This window comes from Amblyomma maculatum, chromosome 10 (genome assembly GCF_055883805.1).
Source record: "Amblyomma maculatum isolate TAMU_Amacu chromosome 10, ASM5588380v1, whole genome shotgun sequence".
Taxonomy (NCBI): Eukaryota; Metazoa; Arthropoda; class Arachnida; order Ixodida; family Ixodidae; genus Amblyomma; species Amblyomma maculatum.
The window spans coordinates 74,543,978-74,565,131 of NC_139353.1; positions in this window are offsets into that span (position 1 = coordinate 74,543,978).

Sequence of the window (21,154 nt, forward strand, 5' to 3'; positions counted from 1 at the left end):
GCACTTAATAGATGGTCGCCGATGCTCGATACTACAAACGTTTTCTTCTCCTCTTCTTCAGATGTGACAGCAAAGGCTTCTGAGCTCCCTTGGGGCTTTAAAGACAGCCATGCCTACTTGCATGCTTCTTTAAACTGTGGGCCATTTGCTGTACGGAGGGCACTACCGCAGGTCTCACCCCTTCATCTTGAAGAGCATCTATCCCTTGTTCTTACTGCTTTTCTCATTTTCTGTAGGAGCCTTTCCATGACTCTGGCAACAAGCTAATTGGAGAAGCTACCTGAAGACAGCCTAGCAGCTTGGTTTTGAAAACATAACTGCACCTTGTGAGGGCATACTTTCCTGTGGGTGCATTCTAGACAAAGTGAAGCTATCCCCCTTTTTATTAGGTTTGAATAAGCATAGTCATATGACAGAATTATTCTCCTTTTTTTACATGCGAAACTTCGTCCATATGACTGCTCATTGCAAGCTAATAAAAACGAGGATTGTATATAATTTGAAAATTAAAACCACAGCAAACACAGGACCGAGAGAGGCGACAACACATATCATTTTGCCTAGAACGCATGCACATGAAATGTGCCCTCACACGATGCAATTAAGTTTTCAAAACCAATCTGCCAGGCTTTCCTTACGTGGATTCTCTGATTAGCTTGTTGCCAAAGTCATGGAAAGATTCCTACAGAAAATGAGAGAGGCAGTTAGAACAAGGGTCAGATGCTCCTCAAGAGGAGGTGGCAATTGCTGCAGTGGTGCCCTACTTACAACAGTTAGCCCACGGTTTGAGGAAGTGCACAAGCAGTCATGCTTGTCTTTTCAGCCCCAAGGAAGTTCAGAAGCCTTTGCTGTCACATCAGAAGAGGAAGAAGAAAAGAGTGCACCAGAAAAAATTAAGCATCCAAAAGGTTGGTATAGTACATCTTTCTCTTCTGTAGCCACTCATACATGGGACATACAGAGGGCACTGCATGAATGAGCAAACCAGGGAGTATGAAAGAAACTCTGAGCAAGATAAAAATGGCCGAATTTAATCAAATATAAGAGGTCCTGCTAATCACTCTTTTATGAGTCATGTTTTGCTAATGTACGGATTCCATCAGCAAGTAAAAATACCGAAGGTAGCGAAAGAGAAGCATGCGTGTCAGTGACACATCCACGCCACCGTATTGCACCAACAGAAACTATTTCACCTGCTCATTATCATATCGCATCATACCTGCAGCACGATGGTGTTTCTTGTGTTCGATATGACTATATATTTGTGTATTACTTTGCCTCCAAATAAAACAATTGTAAGTGACACTCAGTCCTGCATACGTTCCTTATGTCTGTACATTTTGCACCTCTAATGGAAGTTGAGCAATAACCAACTAGTCGCACAAGGCAGTTTATTTTCACAAAACTGGAGCGTACATCAACTGCACTTGAAACTACAAAAATGACGAACCACTTGCCATGGAAGTATATAATAACTATGGAATTCTTGTCTGTGCACGTAGATTGCAACCTACCTACTGTCCTACCTGCAGTCTGTGCAAATAAATTGCACAGAAAGGTGGGCATTATATTATGTACATGATGAGCTCTGCGATTATTTAATCAACTTTTTAAATTTTGCCTTTAGAGGCCAAAATTATGTCAGATATTGAAGGCTGTCGACATAAAAAGTAGAGTCCAGTTTTTAAGTTTGCTTTATTAGAAGTGGTTTGAAATATTTAACACTGAGCATACAAATTTTTTTAGCTGGTAAAGTCCACTGTCTGCTATGCACTTTATTAAAACAGCATCACTCTGCTTTTTAGTACAATAAATATCGAGGCTGTTTGTCTAATTTATGCTACAGAAACAGTTAGCATGAATTCTGAAACAATACTACAGACAGCAACACCATTTTAAATATGTGCAATTGCCGGAAACCAACTTTATGAGCTAAAAAAGGTATTTTTTGTTTTTTTCACATATTTCAAAATGCGTTGCCGGTAAAGAAAATTTCAGAGCTGGACTCAGCTTCTATGCTGACAGGCTTCAATTTATTATTATAATGTTTTCTCTCAATAAAAAACAAAATGATTGATTACTTAATTTTAACTAATTGTTTAATCACTCAGCTTTATCACATACAACATCCACCTTGCTGTACTTCAGACTGGAGTGACATATCTCTCGCAGGATTTAAAATAATGGCCTCTAAGTAGTTAAAAAACACCTAGCATAAGAAAGCACTCTTGTACTTGCTATGAAATTTTGCTACTGTGCAAAAAGACAGACAAAGGACCCATTTACAGCTTGATTACTGAAACAATCTACCCAATCTTTCCAGCTAAAAACCATGCCTTTCCAGCTGAAAAAAGCTATTCCAGTTGAAATGACATGTATCTTTAGCTGGATTATTGAGTTGGAAATCATGTCCATTTGGAATGTTCCAATTTCCTTGGAAAATTTACACCTCTAGGCAAGCTGCTGGAAGGGGTACGCTTGAGGAAAGTTTACCGAGTGTCCATTTTCATCTGCGTAAGCATAAGTCTGCCATGTGGAACATAATATTTTCTTTCTCCACTACGAGAACGCTCTGCCACCATTAATTTCCTCTCCAAGATTTGATTTGCAAACATGAGCAGGACAATTAAGACTATAGCCTGCCATAAAGGAAAAAAAGCAGGGGTTGTGATAGACAAATATGAAGATAGAGAATACACAAAAGTGAAGAAATAATGAAATATTCAACCAAGTACTTTCTGCACTTGACAGCATGCCATGACAGCATACCCTGGAGAAATAGCAATAAGATCAAAAATCCATATTTGCAATGGCAAACAAAATTTCACCAAAAAAGGTAAAAAGCAAAAAACAGAAGTCTTGCATCAGGGTCTATTGAGCAATAACGGATATATATTTTGATTACCAGTATTTAGTTTTTTTGGGTAGCAGCAGTTTTGTTTCCAGTAAATCCGCTTTCTGTTGAACCACCGTGTGCTCGTGTTTGTGTGGGCTCTCGGCATGAAATGAAGCTTTCTAGGAACACTGCAGACTACTGTCAGTGAGTTCATGATCCTCAACATTCTGAGCAGATGGCCAACCAGGACTCCCACAGGTGACACAGGTGACAATGCCTGCCTTGGATCTGCCCTTCAAGATAGAAGAACTGACCTCGCTATCTCTTGGTCAAAGAAGTACATGCATATACATGCCATGGCAAAGCAAGCTATGAGGTTATCACAAAGCTACCTGTAGCTCTCACTTCCGTATATATCTTGACGACTGGTAAGGCACCTGTGGAGCAGAAGCTAATGAAAATTGTGCCGGAAAGCAGCTAGCGAGCTTATACACATTTTCATGGTAAATCGCTCTACTGAGTTGTATAAGGTTTTTAGAGTCAATGATCTACAAATGCATCACAAGACTCCTTGAGAACAGAAATTAACACTCCTAAGAAATGGGTGTGCCAAAACAGGTCTGCAATTGATAATGTCATCACCCTCATCTCATAACTTCAAGTGAACCATCATGCTGGTCGCATCACGTCAGCTGTCCTTCTTCACCACTTTTGAGAGCTTTTCACCATGCCGTAATTGCAGTGTTTGGCAATCTTGGATGCAGACAGAAGTTATAAGTAAATCGAAAACTACTGCTGCACCTTCCTATAATTTCACTCAGCCAAGGAAATGGCTGCCTATATGAAAATATTTGCATGAAGAACTGCTGCATCAGAAAAAGCCTTTTGTACCACGTAGAAGTATAAATATGATTTAGGACTTGCATGCCACATGCGGGGCTACTGCAAGCTGCGCTGACTTTCTCAGCCTAAAAATACTTGCTCTGAAGACATCCACATGTCTTCATCAATGGCTCAACTTCACAGGAATCTCTTATTACCCTTATGTGCTCTCAACAGGCAAGATATAGTATTACCATCACCTCTGGCAGAAAGCATCCTCCACGACAGCGGATCTTCCTGGGATTCAAGAAGCTGCCTTCTATATCCTATGCTGAATGAAGCCCTATAGTCACTGAATTAACTTTAGCGACTTCAGCGACTTCAAAACAGTGCTACAGTATCTGTCAAACCAATTGAAGAAAACTAGATTCCATTAGAATATGCTGTGGAAGTGAGGAATCGATTTCAAGAATTAGATCTAGAAGACAAAGAGCCCGAAGAGATGTGGACTGATGTTCGTGATATAATACAAGAAGTTGCTACTAAGGTAGTTCCAAAGCAAAAGAAATGCAAAAAAGCAAACTGGTTATCTGAAGAGGCTTTGCAAATAGCTGAGGAAAGGAGGATGGCAAAAGGTATGGGGGAAAGAGAAAGATACAAGGTTCTCAATGCGGATTTTCAGAAAATAGCAAGGAGAGATAAGAATGCCTTCCTGAACATACAGTGTCAAGCAGTTGAAGACAACAGCCAATTAAGAAACACAAGAGCTCTGTATAAGACAATCAAAGATATCAAAGGAAGCTTCTGTGCTAAGCTGGGCGTGATAAAGGACAAACGAGGCAAGGACCTCACTGAAGCCTCAGAGATAAAGAAGAGGTGGCAGGAATACACAGAAGAACTGTACAAGAAGGACCCGGATGTGCAATCCCAACATAGGACGGTTGTGATTACTGATCTCGAGCCGGGCATCCTGAAGAGTGAAGTTGAATGGGCCTTAGCCAGCCTTGCTAAGAACAAAGCAAGCGGAATTGATGGTATTCCAGCTGAGTTGCTTCAAAACCTCAACCACGACGCTGTTAACACACTGCATACATTATGTCAAAAGATTTGGACAACCCTGCAGTGGCCACAGGATTGGAGGAGGTCAGTTTACATCCCCATTCCAAAGAAAGGCAGTGCCAAAGATTGTTCCAACTACCGCACGATCGCGCTTATTTCGCATGCTAGCAAGGTGATGTTAAAAATCCTGCAAGGTAGGCTGCAGCAGTATGTGGATCGGGAGCTTCCGGACGTGCAAGCTGGGTTTCGCAAGGGCAGAGGAACTAGAGACCAAATTGCCAACCTTCGCTGGATCATGGAAAAAGCAAGAGAGTTCCAGAAACCCATTTACTTCTGCTTTATTGATTATGCGAAAGCGTTTGACTGCGTAGATCACAGCAGATTGTGGCAAGCTCTCCGAGAGATGGGAGTTCCAATTCACCTCATCTGTCTCCTCAGGAACCTGTATGAAGGGCAAGAGGCCACAGTCAGAACTGGACATGGTCTTACTGATTGGTTTCCGATTGAGAAAGGGGTGAGGCAAGGCTGCATACTGTCGCCCTGCCTATTTAACCTATATGCAGAGTGCATCATGAGGAAGGCCGGTCTGGACGAGTCTTCAGCTGGAGTGAAGATTGCTGGAAAACGTATCAACAACCTTAGATATGCGGATGATACCACTTTAATGGCAGAAAGTGAAGTGGAACTCAAGAGACTTCTGATGCGCGTACAAGAAGAGAGTGAGAAGTTTGGGCTTAAACTGAACATTAAAAAGACGAAGATCATGGCGTCTTGCCCTATCAAGTCCTGGAGCATCAATGGACAAGAAGTGGAAGCTGTGACAGATTTTCTGTTCTTGGGCGCCAAGATTACCTCGGAAGGAGACTGCAGCCATGAAATTAGGAGACGCCTGCTTCTGGGAAAGAGAGCAATGGTTAGCCTTGACCGCCTAGTAAAGAGCAGAGACATTAGTCTGCCAACCAAGATCCGTATAACCCGTGCTATGGTCTTTCCAGTTGTGATGTATGGATGCGAGAGTTGGACTGTGAAAAAGGCTGACCGCCGAAGAATTGACGCGTTTGAATTGTGGTGCTGGCGAAGACTCTTAAGAGTTCCTTGGACTGCCAGAAGATCAAATCAGTCGATATTGTCGACCATAAACCCTGACTGCTCTTTGGAGGGTCAACTTCTAAAGTTAAAGCTCAGCTACTTTGGTCATCTGATGAGAAGAGAGGAGTCGCTGGAGAAAGATTTGATGTTGGGAAAGGTTGAGGGTCGCCGGAGAAGGGGTAGGCAGCGAACGCGATGGTTAGATGGCATTCTCGAGGCATTGCAGATGAAGCTATGTGATGTTAAGAAGATAGTGAGAGACCGGAAAGCGTGGCGTGACATGGTCCATAGGGTCACGAAGAGTCGGACACGACTGAACGCCTGAACTGAACTGAATCACCAGCCCGTTTCTCTTAACACAGGCTACCTACATCACCAGGCTATTATAGCAGGCCATTTATTACACTTCAGTGGATTACAACTCGCCATGGAATCATAGCGAATGACACTAATTAAGCAGCCCATAGATGTCAGAAGAATAGGAATTACACGCCAATTTAGTTCACGAATGCTGAGGCTTCACAAGTGGTTAAAAGTTTGCTTCTTTTGCCGCCAGTAGTGTCGCTAGGGTCACCCGCACCCGGTGCAGAGGCGCGGCGCCCCCGCCCCCCCCCCTTCCCCCCCCCCCTGTCCCTGCGTTATGCCAAACTGAAACTTTCTACCTCCTCTGTCCTCATGGTTCGCTTTCAAATCAAGTTCGCTCTGCATCAATGCGAGTGAATTGGCACTTTTTTCTTTTTAACACTCATATGCAGCGATCGTGCCCCATGGCTAATAATTCAGGAAAACATCACATCAAAAGCACATATTTCCATAAAAGGCAGAAACACTAGCACGTGTAAGTTGTAAGGACATTCACTGAGCAAGCGGCTTAAGACAGGTGATTGCCCAGTACGTATGAGATCATAAGAACAAAGGGGCCTCCTGAACTATGCATTGCATAAGCATTCCATGCACTTCGTGCCTTTCGGCGTTTTTAAAGTGTGAGGCAGATGTGCAACTAGGCCGAGAAGTGAGAAAAGCACAGGATATAAATGAACAAGACAAAAAGTGCTGGAGAGATACAGCCGGCGGTCCTCTCTTGGGAAAAGAGTGCACTGCACATACACCAAAATAGGCGATGCGGCGGCGCGGCTGCCGGCGGCCGTCGTCTAACGCTCCGGCGCGCAGGGGTTTCCAATGGGTATCGGGTTAATGCTGGTGTTTACAGGGCATACACACATATACACTCTCGGCCATAATAATATGTACGGAGCAAACGTCGGAAGTAAGAGATTTGTCACACGTAACCCAGCCAATATTAAGAAGTACCTTACATACATGTAAGCACAAGCTACTGGTGCGCACACATGTGGGCATGAGTAACCACTATATCTTCTCCAAAGAAGGAATGAGAAAATTTCAAACACGAGAAGCGTGCTCCGTAATATTATGGCCGCACCTGTACACAGGCCCGGTGCAATATTAAAATGGCATGGAGTCTCTGGCATAAACTTAGGAATGTGTCAAGCACTCTCACAACAGAATAATTCATTCCACGAGAAGATCACACTTGCCAATTGGTGATTCAGCAACACCAATGCGCGCCTTTTCGCGTCTTTACACAATAATTCATTTCGTCCCCCGCCCCTTCCTCCCTCTCACTGCCCAGCTGCACCCCCCTGGGCGCTGCACCCGGTGCGGACCGTACCATCCCCTGTTGGGCCTCAGCACTGTTTTCTTTTTATTTTTCATCCAAAAGTGCAGATGGTGCTCCTGCACCACACGGGCATTGCTATGACTAAGGAGTGAGTCTGCCAGTACTTTTCTCTTTTCAAAGAAACTAGCAGATATTCAGAATGCTTCAAGAGGTTTGACAATGTTGTCAAAAACTGACACATCATATCTAGTGCAGTTCAGGTTAAGCTGCGTTATTGCCCAAAATCATCCTTTTATTAATTATCAGGTATAATAAAAGGCTATAGGTGAGTCCCTGACAAAAACGGGCTTCTTAGTACTTCTTAGAACCAGTTGGATTACATTTTTTATTGCCAATATATTTAAGCACCGCCCTAATATAGCCACTCGAACTTGCAACAATCCTTACATTGGGGTCTTTACTATAGTTGTTGGTGATGATATGGCCCTAAAGATGCTGTGTAGTAATTAAATGACTACTTACTTGACAAATCTTCTTGCTTTATGGAAAAAAAAGAACACTCAAAAGTACATTCCATCCTTCTTACCATATTTTTGTGCATTTTTTTTTATTTTATAAGATTTTTTCGCTTACATCGTGTGGAAGTACCTCTTTAGCTTCACTACAATGTGGCTACAAATACAACTGAATTTGATTTTGTGTGAAAACCAATGCTTGCAAGAACATGGCACCAATTTCCACTGTTAAATATGCAGCGAGTTGGGCGTGTTGGCTCATATTTTTATGAAAAATCAGCGCAGAAAAGACTTGGGCAAAGACTTTCTGTCATTTAGGAGGCAATAGAGAAGTGTGCACAACAGTTGAGCGCCTTCATGCTTCGCACTGCACATGCTGAGAACATTCAGCTGTTTCTTCCTTTCCCTACTTCTCGCTACACTTTTACTTTCTTATACCTTCTGAACGAGTCCTCCACTACAGCATCTCTCATAGCCTGAGTCGCTTTGGGACGTTAAGCCCTACATACCAAACCAAACCATTCTGGACAGACTGTGCCGCCTTCTCACATTCGTAGCTAGCTTTACTTTTTTTCGCTACTCGATGTGTGCTTGGCCTCACAGCTTCAAAGCCCATGTAAAATTGAAATCTTCTCTTAGCTGCCTAGCCTACTTAAGTCATTAAAAAAACACGCGGTTTTATTTATTTTTTCTAAATAAAAATTTGCCTCGTGATCCTAGGTTGCGTGCATGCGGTGATGTCATTTCGTGGAAAGAACATCACCGCAATAGGGACTTTACTGTAGCTGATTTTTCATCAAATATGTCTACTTAAAGGGACAAATGTACAGTCCTACTGCGCCACTGGTTTCTGGTTCTACTTTACCAGAAATTCCTGCGCACATTTTTAGAATTCACATTTGCCAACCAGGAATGTGAAATTTTGATTGCAGAACAAAGTGTGAATATTTACAATATTTTGCTACAGGCAGTGCTATATTATGGGGAAATCAGTGCCCGTGTTTCTTGTAGAAACAGCAAATTTCATAAATATTGCATGCCGAGTATTTATTAAAGGTGCACATGATATAGGTTACAAAAATAAAAAAAATTGCTTTAGTTTGCCTAAATAAAACTGCCTTGATGTGTCATTATATTTTCTGCTAAATTAGCAACACTAGCCACAAGTCAAACTCAGGACCTCATGTGCAGTTAGTACAGTTTCTTGGCTAATGAGCTTTTATAGCCAAAAATCATGAGTTAATGCATATTCATTGCCAGAATGATTTACCTATAGTAACATGAAAAAGCTAACACAAATCAGAAATGAGAAAACTGGAATCGACTTACAGACAGGCGACATAGCTTTTTGTTTGGCATGACTGGTCTGCTGCTTTCTCCATCTTTCTGCGATGTGTGGCGACTTTTCTTTTTAATAAGTTTCATTTCTTCTGACACAGTTTCTGCTTGTTTGCGTGTATTTTTGAATTTGTTTCGTAGTGCCTGAACCCAGGAATCCTGTGAAGATAGTAAAGGTGCAAAAATAACTGGATAATAAAATGGAGATAGTTATGAGGTAGTTAAGCATATCAGAAGAGGAAGCACCCAAAATTTTCATCTTGCACTTGTCATAAGACTAATTTGCCATTCACTTCTTTTACTTGGCATCTCTCATTGTCTGAGTCGCTTTGGGATGTTAAAGTCCACAAATGAACTTGTTTTACCATAAATAAAACGTAGAGGAGGTTAGCATTGCATGCTGCAATTAATTTTTTCTGTTTGAAGGTGTCAATCTCTTAGTCTATAATCAAGAATCAGTTTTGGAATAACAGGACTCTGCATCGGCAACACAAAAGTTGAAGGTCAGAGTGCTCACCAGGCCGCTTCCACACTCAATTCTATCAATGAGGTGTGGGTATTTTGGGACGAGGCGCTCTGCCGCCACCCGATACAGATTCCGAGAGGGGTACCTACAACGAAATGAAACAGCAATTCGAAACAATGAAAATTAAGCATAAAAGTGCCTTCAAAGTAGAAAACTAAAATATATGCTAAACTAAAAGAGAACACTGCAAGTAAGCTCATTATATATAATTGCAGCATTTTTTTTAGTTTCTTTGAAGTTTTACCTTTGAAGGGCAAAAATGCCTTTCCTTGCTTCAAAACCACCCAAGAAATATTCACTTAAATGTGCGCATGGCTTGAGCAGCTTTGTCTCACTCTCTCCTTGGTAAACATACATGAACACAATGCCCCATCCAGTATGTATTCTAAAATAAGGCAGTGCTACCTAATAAGTTGGGAGATTAACTATGGCTAAACTTGAATATGTCTCAAAGCATGTTCTGAAGCAAATTAGAATGTGAGGTCAGTACATACCATGCAAGTCCAAAGCACTGCTGGAACAGCTTGGTGACTATGAATCGTCGCAGCTGTGGGCTGATAGGAATTCTTCTCTGGAGCACTGACTCGTAAGGTTCAAAGCTGGGCAGCTTGAACTCTAAATAATCATTCGTTTTCTGAAGTGGCACAGTGTCGTATGACACCACTGGCAATCTGCAATGACAGAAAAGGTCATATAAACAATGCTATAATCATTACGAAAGGCAGTCAACACTCAACTCACATGACTTTGGACTGTTCCAAATCTGCGCCATCAGTTAATTTTATAGTGGATTCCAGCAAAAATTATCAAGTCAATATTTATGTTTTCCTGGAAATTTAAGCAATAGTGATTGCAGGCAGTGTGGAGCTGTGCAGGAGGTCACCTGTGTTAAAACAGAAACATGCTGTGAACAGGGTGTTAACATGGAAACAGCTGATATAGCTGCCAATGTGGGAGCCATATTAAGTGATTGTGGATATGAAAATTAGAGCGTTCAATTAAATTCTTGCATAAGTGCAAAGGTTATATGAGAATATTGTTAACTGGCATACCCCTGATTATCACCCCATCTGCTTCAATTGTTCCCATGTTGGCCATATCCATCACTGCTGCAACCGCTGGTATGTTGTCCCGCCCATTCTACTATGTCAACCTTAGTGGAGTCTCTGCGCCGCACCGTTCCTCGCCTCAACCCCCCCCCCCCCCCCCCCCGCTGATCTTGCTCCAACTGGTCATGTTTCCGGCCAGTTGCCTTCCCCGCAAGCCTGACGTTCCCGCTCTCCTCTTCTTTACTACAATTCTTCACCGTCCATGCCGGCCGCTTCTCAGAAAACTAGCCGATTCAGCTCCCACTTGGTTAACCTTGCCTCGGTTCAGCCTGACCCTGATAAGATTCGCGCTATCCATACTTTTCCTATGCCACATTCATCTAGTGACGTTCGAAGTTTTATCAGCTTGTGTTTTTATTTTTCACGCTTCGTCCAGAACTTCGCAGCCCTTGCTTGCCCTCTCACCACCCCGCTGAAAAACATGCACCTTTCTCTTAGGGCCCGGACCAAGCTGCAGCATTCTCCGAGCTTATATTGCTGCTCTCAACAATCCACCCGTCTTGGCCCATTTTAACCGTTCCGCCCCTACCAAACTCACACTGACAGAAGTGGCCACAGCATTGGAGCTATCCTTGCTCAGCAACGCCACGGCCGCACAAGAGTGATTGCGTATATGCCAGCTGCCTATTATCTACGGTGAACAAAATTACTCTAGAGGGCACTTGTTGTGTAGAAGGCACTGCCTGGAACTTGTTTGGGCTATTACAAAATTCTACTCTAATTTGTTTGGGCGACCCTTACTGTCATCACAGACCACCATGCCTTGTGCTAGCTTTCTTCAGTCAAAGACCCTAATGGCCGTTTGGAGCGCTGGGCGTTACAGCTGCAAGAATGCACCTTTCCTGTCGTTTACAAGTCTGGTCGGCTTCACCAAGATGCAGACTGCTTGTCCTGCCACCCTGCCGATCCTCCTAGCTCTACGGATTGTGACATTGACGCATGCGTCGTGTCTTTACCGGTTTTTCCCAACATTACCATTAATCACTGCCATTGACATTATGCTACCATTTGTAACATTTGTCTACAACTCTTCTCATCCTGATGCCGTTGGCTACTCTCCTTTTTACCTGCTCTTTGGCCGACACCCTTTACTCCCCTTCAATACATCATTACCCGGCACTGATGCCACCACCAGCACTTACGATTTTGATGCCATTGCCCACGCTAATGAAGCTCGCCAGATTGCTCGCGACAGGCTCTTTGCCTCCCAAGGCTCCCAGGAATCCCGTTACAATATTCGCCACCGTGATATGTACTACGCTTCCGGCTCTCTCATTCTGCTGTTGCTCCGATCCCACCAAGTGGGCTTGTGTGAAAAACTTCGCCCATGCTACACAACTGCCCTTACCTTATCTTGCGCTGAGTCACCGACATCATATACGAAATCGCCCCTCTAAATGAGACGTTTTATGTACCACTAGCCTCGGACATAGCGCACGTGACTCATCTCAAGCCGTATCATTCATGATCTGCTTCGTCCATGAAGAACGTATCGGAACTGTACTTTTACGGAGGGGGTAACGTCAACATGGCATACCATGCTGACATTCAGCAAGTGAAAGATGAAGTCTCTTGGTTGGCTTGAGAAGGGACAGGTCCTATCTCTTGAGAAGGGACAGGTCCCATCAGCTTGGAGACACGCGGATATCATCACCATACCAAAGGCTGGAAAGCCACTGGCTGTGGAGAGTCTCCGTCCTATCTCCCTCACTTCTTGCCTGGGAAAACTCTATGAAAAAGTAATCCACCTAAGGCTCCAAAATTACATCGACGAAAACATCTTTCCTTCCTGCATGCTGTGCTTCCGCAAGGGACTCTGCACGCAAGATGCTTTCCTCCGGATTAGGGAAGAAGTCATCAACACCATACCCCGAAAAGGCGAAAATTTCATTCTGGCACTAGATCTCAAAGGAGCATTTGACAACATTGGCCACCAAACAATATTGCACGAATTAAACAATATCAACTGCGGGGAGAAAATTTTCAAATACGCGAAGGCTTTCCTCTCAGATCGCACAGCCACCATAGGAATTGGAGAGATCCGATCACCAAAAGTACCCATGCCGAACAAAGGTACACCGCAGGGTTCTATAATCTCTCTAATGCTATTTAACATAGCAATGATAAATTTAGCAAAAAAACTGTTGACCCGCACTGATATTGGCTTCACTTTATACGCGGACGACATCACCATCTGGGCTACTCAGGGATCCTTGGCGCAAAAAGAAGCTCTGCAAGCCGTTATAGACCTAGTCGAGGAATTTGCCGGGGAGAGCGGTCTTCAATGCTCCCCAGAAAAATCCGAACTTATCAGGCTACACAGAAGAAATTACAAGTCCCCAGGAGAAATTCAGCTCTCTCTAGGAGACCAGATAATTCAAGAGAAGGACAAAATCAGAGTTTTGGGGCTGTGGTTGCAAAGCAATTTGAGAGTGGATTATACAATCAAAACACTCAAAACCACAGTCAACCAAATTTCCAGAATGATTAGATGGTGTCCTGGCACCGGAAAGGGATGAGGGAGGAGGACACCCTCCGCCTTGTACAAGCCCTAGTCGTTAGCAGGATTACCTACGGGCTCCCATATCACGAAATTAGATTCACTGATAAAAGGGCTATTGACACTATCATAAGAGGAGCCTATAAAACGGCCTTAAACCTCCCGCCAACAACATCAACGGAACGTCTTTGGGCACTCGGAGTGCACAACAACTTCGAGGAGCTCAAGGAGGCGGTTCTAGAGAGCCAGAAACAACGCCTAACAACAACGCAGGCGGGTAGGGAAATCCTGTCAAAACTAGGGCTATGGCAGGCACTAAGAACTTCTGAGATCAAATCGCAAATTCCGACATCCACAAGAAACGACATCTATGTGAACCCAATACCCAAGCACATGCACCATGAGTTACAGAAGGGTCGAAGGAAAGCCAGAGTCAAATCATTGGAAAAACAATTGTCTAAAGACGCGGAAGTTGTCTACGTGGACATAGGGGCTTACGGCGAACCTGGCAAGTTCACAATAGCTGCAGTTGACCACAAGAAGAGGCCAATTATTCAGGCTTCGATCTATGCCAAGGATCCTGCGGAAGCGGAATCGCTGGCAATAGCCATCACCATAAAAACACAAGACAACCAAAAGAAGTCATCACACGTAGTGACGGACTCCCAACCAGCCTGCAGGGCCGGAAAACCTCACAAAAGAGCGTGTGGAATATTACGTTCCATCTCCCAGACGCACACAATTACATGGACAGCTGGACACGAAGGCCTAGAAGGAAATGAGGTAGCGAATGATCTAGCCCGAGCTCTCACAAACCGGGCGGATCCCCATCCCTACCTCACCCCTCTCCTAGGACCCTACGGCGACAGGCTAGAACACCTACGGTTAGAAAGAAGAATTTTCTCACCGCCACACAAACAACTTCCTTCCTCAGACGCTATAGACTGGAGAAAAATACAAACAAACACATTCCCTAATCTTGAAATTTTAAATAAGATAAGCCCAACAAAATACACGAGTTACTGTCCTTGGTGCGGTGCAAGCCCCACACTCTATCACATCTCTTGGGAATTCCAGGACAAACCTGACCCAACGTTAATAGTGCCATGCCCGACACACGAGCAGTGGGAGGCGGCCCTGACCAGCGACAACCTGGACCAGCAAGCCTGGATTATCCAGCTAGTCCTCAAGTCAGCTGCTGCCAGCGGAGCCCTGGACTAGGGGCACTGACCACCCAGCTCCTGCGAATTTTTATTGATTATATGTTCATTAAAAGTTTTCTCTCTCTCTTGGTTGGCTGACGAAGATGACGCAGAGTGGATAGAGTTAAGCGGTGTCCATCGAGCCTGGACTAGTGTTAGAGGTACTACTCTGTGATTTTCACTCGTAACAATATGCTGCAGTTACTTCTCATGCTGGCCATGCCATAAAATTTGCGAGGTAAGCTTTAAAGATGACTCGAACAAATCAAGTACGGATGATACACGCAGAGAAGACTGCTACAGCTGGATTCATTGCTTCTGTCCCTCACTCAGTAATTCATAAATTTTCTAATTTCACTGACTAGACACAATCAAGACTTCCCATGCATAGAATAAGCAGACAACTCTTTGCCAAAATTAAGGGTGAATTTCTAACAGTGGACATAACAGACTGCATTATTTCAACAAGTTGAGAAACTGCCTACCTTTCACTGTCCGGCAGGCTTCCACTTTGGTCGTCAGGAACACTGACAGCGGCACTTTGTGTACTTGCACACTGCATTAAATGAATGATAGTATTGTGACATATATGCCCTGCATCGCTGGACGTAAAAGAAGACAACGATCAGAAGGAGTGACACAGAAGACGACAAAGTGGCAGCAACGCTCAGTGCTAGAAGAAGGTTAACGCTGCTGTGATCCTGTGCTTTGTGTACTGCGTCATCCTGGACTAACCTTCGTGCACTAGCCTTGCCACGTAACAACTTGGTGGAGGTGATCAAAGATCCCCGTGTGCACACATAAATCCATTTAGGCAGCCGAAAGCTGGATTTGCGCAGCGGCCGCCACCTACTTGGGATCACAACGTCAACAACGGCCACTATGACCTCTGAGGCAGCTCCTACCACCGCAACAACATCGGCGCAACCACTCGTCCTCACAAACATCCGCCACCCTCCCATCTTCAATGGCGAAGACGAGACAGATGTTGACGACTGGCTGGATGAATACGAGCGATGCAGCCTGAACAATCATTGGGACGCGACCATCACGCTGGCCAATCTGATATTCTACTTGGCGGGAACCGCTCGCACATGGTTTCAAAATCACGAGCACGAGCTGGTGACCTGGGAAATTTGCAAGCAAAAGCTTCACGACTTGTTCGGAAAGCCCATTGGACGGGCTCTCGCAGCCAAAACCGAACTTTCGTCTCGCGCCCAGTCCACCACGGAGTCCTACCTGGCCTACATTCAATACGTGCTCGCGTTATGTCGCAAGGCGAATAGCTCCATGCTGGAAAGTGAAAAGGTAGGGCACATCCTCAAGGGCATCGCAGATGACGCGTTCAACATCCTCTTCTGCATGGATTGCTCTACCGTAGAGTCGGTGCTTCAAGTTTGCCGAAGATTCGAGCAGGCTAAACAACGACGCCTGGTACATCGCTTTGAGCGTCTTCCGAACACGGCAGCCACATCATCCTGTGATGATCTGGCTCCTCTGCAACAGTCTTCTCAGTCCGCAACAATGACTCGGATCGTCAGGCGAGAACTCGAGGCATTAGCTCCTGCACCATTCCCCTCTCCAGTGCCTGACACCGTGGCCATGATACAGGCTGTTGTCCGACAGGAACTTGCCAACGTCGGTCTTTCCTCCAACCCCGTACCACCCTCGTCACCATCGCCTCCTGTTCCTGTAGTGGCTGCTGCAACCACTAGCCAAGCTCCCCCACGAGCTACGTTAATCGCAATCCTGCAGAGTGGCGCACCTCAGATGACAGGCCAATTTGTTTTATTTGCTGTCGAGCCGGCCACACTTCCCGTTATTGGCGCAGTCGCACCTTCCCCACACCTCGTTCCTATTACAACGCTGACCATCGGTACTACTACGGACCTCGACGCTTCCCTGCCCAACCTGAACAGCTCCGCCGCGCATATGATGGACCTGGACAATTCCCTGCTCACCCAGATGAACCTCACACCGAAGCCGTCTCAAGCGTCCGTCACTCCAGCCAATCTCCATTTCCACGGTCTCGTCAATCTCGTTCACCGCTACCTCGTCGCAACTCCTCCCCATCATACGCCGGCGCCCACTCGGGAAACTAGCGAGTGCAGCGCCCGGGAGTGACGCTGCATTACCGACCCGGACTGTCAACTCGGAACTGACCCTCGCACCCAGACGTAACCTCATTGACATTTTTGTGGACGGAGTCTCAGTTTCTGCCCTTATTGACACTGGTGCCCACATTTCCGTCCTCAGTTCCTCGCTCCGTCAACGACTCAACAAAGTCCTCACACCCGCTTCCTTATCTACCGTTCGTGTTGCTGATGGCAATACAGCTACTGTGATCGGTATGTGTACTGCGAGAATTACCATTGCCGACCGCCATATCCCTGTCCTATTTACAGTCCTCACCAGTTGCCCTCACGACGTTATATTAGGACTCGACTTTTTAACGGCACATTCCGCGCTCATTGACTGTTCTTCTGGACTGCTTCATCTGGACCTGCCACTCTGTCCTGACAAACAGGCCTCTGATACCTCAACGCTCCGTCTCCGCTCCTCTACATTTACTCGTCTGCCACCAGAAGCTGCAGTGTATGTGCTCATGTCGCCTTTCCCATCCGTTCCTGATGGCGACTACGTTGTTTGCCCCATAACCGACGTGACACTGCAGCGTAGAATCGCGCTCCCTCATAACATCGTGCACGTAGAAAATAACAACGCTTATATTCCAGTCTTGAACTTCGGCCTTTTTGTGCACGTTCTTCCTGAGGGCATTACTCTCGCCGAACTGACCCCACTGTCTGACGTCACAGTTGCCGCTCTTTTGCTTGACCCTACTGCTAAAGTGTCGACACGACCTGCACCGTCCCCATCTCTGGAGGCCCGCATATCAGGAATGGTTGCATCTAATTTGCGCCCTGACCATGCTACAGCACTTACTAGTCTTCTGAATTCGTACAGCGATATTTTCGATTTTGGTGACCGCCCCTTAGGACAAACGCCCCTCGTTACACATCGTATCGACACCGGAGACGCCCGCCCAATTCACAAAAGACCTTATCGAGTCGCCATTTCTGAACGACGCGTCATACAAGATGAAGTGGACAAGATGTTAGCAAAAAACATTATAGAGCCTTCGAGCAGTCCCTGGGCGTCGCCTGTCGTGCTTGTTAAAAAGAAGGACAATACCTGGAGATTCTGCGTTGATTACCGACACCTCAACAAAATTACAAAGAAAGACGTTTACCCGCTCCCCAGGACAGATGATGCCCTCGACTGCTTACACGGTGCCAGCTATTTCTCTTCCATTGATCTTCGGTCCGGTTATTGGCAGATCGCAGTCGACGAACGGGAGCGAGAGAAGACCGCCTTCGTCACTCCCGATGGCCGGTATCAATTCAAGGTGATGCCTTTCGGCCTGTGTAATGCGCCCGCAACATTCGAGCGCATGATGGACGCTCTCCTGCGCGGCTTGAAATGGACGACGTGCTTGGGTTATCTCGATGACGTCATTGTATTTTCTTCTACATTCGAGAGCCATCTCCATCGCCTTGATGCCATTCTTTGCATCTTCTGAAGAGCTGGCCTTCAGCTGAACTCGAAGAAATGTAGCTTCGGCCGACGTGAACTCAAGGTGCTCGGTCACGTGGTCGACGCCCGTGGCGTTCAACCCGATCCAGACAAAATACGTGCTGTAAGTGCATTTCCTACACCCCGTTGTACCAGTGACGTGCGTAGTTTTATTGGGCTGTGCTCCTATTTTCGGCGGTTTGTACCTAGCTTTGCGGAGACGGCTCGTCCACTCACCAATCTTTTGAAGAACGACGCTCCATTTTGCTGGGACCAAGAACAATCCCAAGCCTTTTCTGCGCTCATTGCAGCCCTCACCAACCCGCCCGTCCTGGCACACTTCAATCCTTCGGCACCAACGGAGGTACGCACCGACGCCAGTGGTCACGGTATTGGCGCCATACTCGCCCAGCAGCAGATGGGTCGCACTCGCGTCATTGCTTATGCCAGTCGCCTCCTTTCTGCGGCGGAACGAAATTACTCGATCACAGAAAGTGAGTGCTTAGCCCTCGTGTGGACCATTACAAAGTTTCGCCCTTACTTGTTTGGCCGCCCGTTCTCCGTCATCACCGACCACCATGCCTTATGCTGGCTTTCTACGCTGAAGGACCCTACAGGTCGCCTAGGTCGTTGGGCCCTCCGCCTTCAGGAATACACTTTTTCTGTCGTCCACAAGTCTGGCCGGCTGCACGCTGACGCCGATTGCCTGTCCCGCAACCCGGTAGATCACCCACCTGCGAGCGAGTGCGACGATGACACATATGTATTGGCCATCTCTGACCTTTCAAACATTCCCCATGAGCAGCGCTTAGATCCGAAGCTTTGCAGCATAATCAATCACCTCAGCACTGAACACCTTGATGCTACCCTTGCTCTGTTTGTGCTCAACAACAGCACCTTATACCGACGGAATATGCGACCAGATGGCGCCGAGCTTCTGCTCGTAGTCCCTGAACACCTGCGTACCACCGTTCTTCAACAGCTGCACGACGCACCCACAGCGGGTCATCTTGGCGTATCTCGTACGTACGATAGCGTCAGCCGCCGCTTCTTTTGGCCAGGTCTCTATCGCTCTGTTCGACGTTACGTTGCTTCTTGTGACCGGTGTCAGCGACGGAAGAAGCCCTCGGCTATGCCTGCTGGATCCCTGCAGCCGATCGACATCCCAGTAGACCCGTTTTCCCGAGTTGGCCTTGACCTCCTCGGGCCTTTCCCACTTTCTGCGTAGGGGAATAAATGGATTGCAGTGGCCACAGATTATACTACGCGCTACGCTGTCACCCGAGCGATACCCACCAGCTGTGCAACTGATGTGGCTGCGTTTCTTCTCCATGACGTCATCCTGCTCCATGGTGCTTCACGCCAGCTGCTCACTGACCGTGGCCGTTGCTTTCTTGCTCGAGTAGTGGATGAAATTCTTCGGTACTGCTCCATTAAGCACTATTTTACCACCGCTTACCATCCACAAACGAACGGCCTCACCGAACGCCTCAACCGCACGCTCACAGACATGCTCTCTATGTATGTCTTGGATGATCACCGTGACTGGGATATTAATTTGCCGTTTGTAACATTCGCGTACAATTCCTCTCGTCACGACACAATGGGCTACTCACCGTTTTATCTTCTGTACGGCCGTGACCCTTCCCTTCCTTTTGACAGCGTATTGCCTCCCACCACTAACGCCAGTTGCTACGTTCGTGACGCCATCTCCCGAGCTGACGCAGCCCGTGTTATTGCTCGCCGACGACTGGCCTCCTCCCAAAATTCTCAAAAACGGTGCCATGATTCTCGCCACCGGGATGTCCACTACTCTCCGGGCTCTCTCGTCTTGCTCTGGACTCCCGCTCGTAAAGTTGGGCTGTGCGAGAAGCTTTTGCCATGCTACGCAGGACCCTACCGTGTCTTACGGCCAGTCACTCCTGTGACATACGAAGTCGCCCCTGTACATCCGCCGCGACAGTCCTCTATGCCACGCACCGAGATTGTTCATGTCGCCAGAATGAAGCCGTACTACCCCTCCAGTAGTTCGTCCTAGTGCGCACCGGGGCTGTGCTTTTCGTGGGGGGGAGGGGGGTAATGTGACATATGCCCTGCATCGCTGGACGTAAAAGAAGACAACGATCAGAAGGAGTGACACAGAAGACGACAAAGTGGCAGCAACGCTCAGTGCTAGAAGAAGGTTAACGCTGCTGTGATCCTGTGCTTTGTGTACTGCGTCATCCTGGACTAACCTTCGTGCACTAACCTTGCCACGTAACAGTATGAATATAACTGCACTGACAAGAATATGGAACTTATGCAGCACGCTTTTAGTAGTGTAAAATAGAAGCCACCTCCACTGACAGCACTTTATACATTAATGAATATATGCATCTACCAGCAAAAAAGCATAAAAATTTGTGTTTCCTTGAAATGAGAATAAGATTGCACATGGTAGAAGCCAATTATGATGACTGTCAAAGGCAACAGACAAAAAACTCAAATGCAAAACAGTTGTCACAGGCTCAACAGAATGAGTGTCCTTGTCTTACAGCTATAGAATTGATTGGCTCACTTTGATGAATGTGAAGCCTAAGTTGATTTCCATGCATGCTGTCGTCGCAATATGCCTCTTGACTTGCCCCTGCTGACAGTAGTGGCTCTGTATTCCACTCGAGGCAACACCCTTTGCATTGCCTTCAATAATTTAAAAGATCATGCAGTACCATTATGAAAGTGCTGCTGCAGTCTATCATTGAGATAGCGGCTTTGATCACTGGCACATCTTGGCAGGAATTGCATAACACCTCTTCTTGGGCTAGGGGGTGCATACTTGAATTGATGAAAAAATTTGTTGTGCTTTACAAATCCGCACACAACTCGAGGAACGTGGGCAACCGGCATGGCGGGAGTGTCATCTTTTCGGCTCATGACAAGCTGGGAAAATTGTGCCCCTGAATCTGC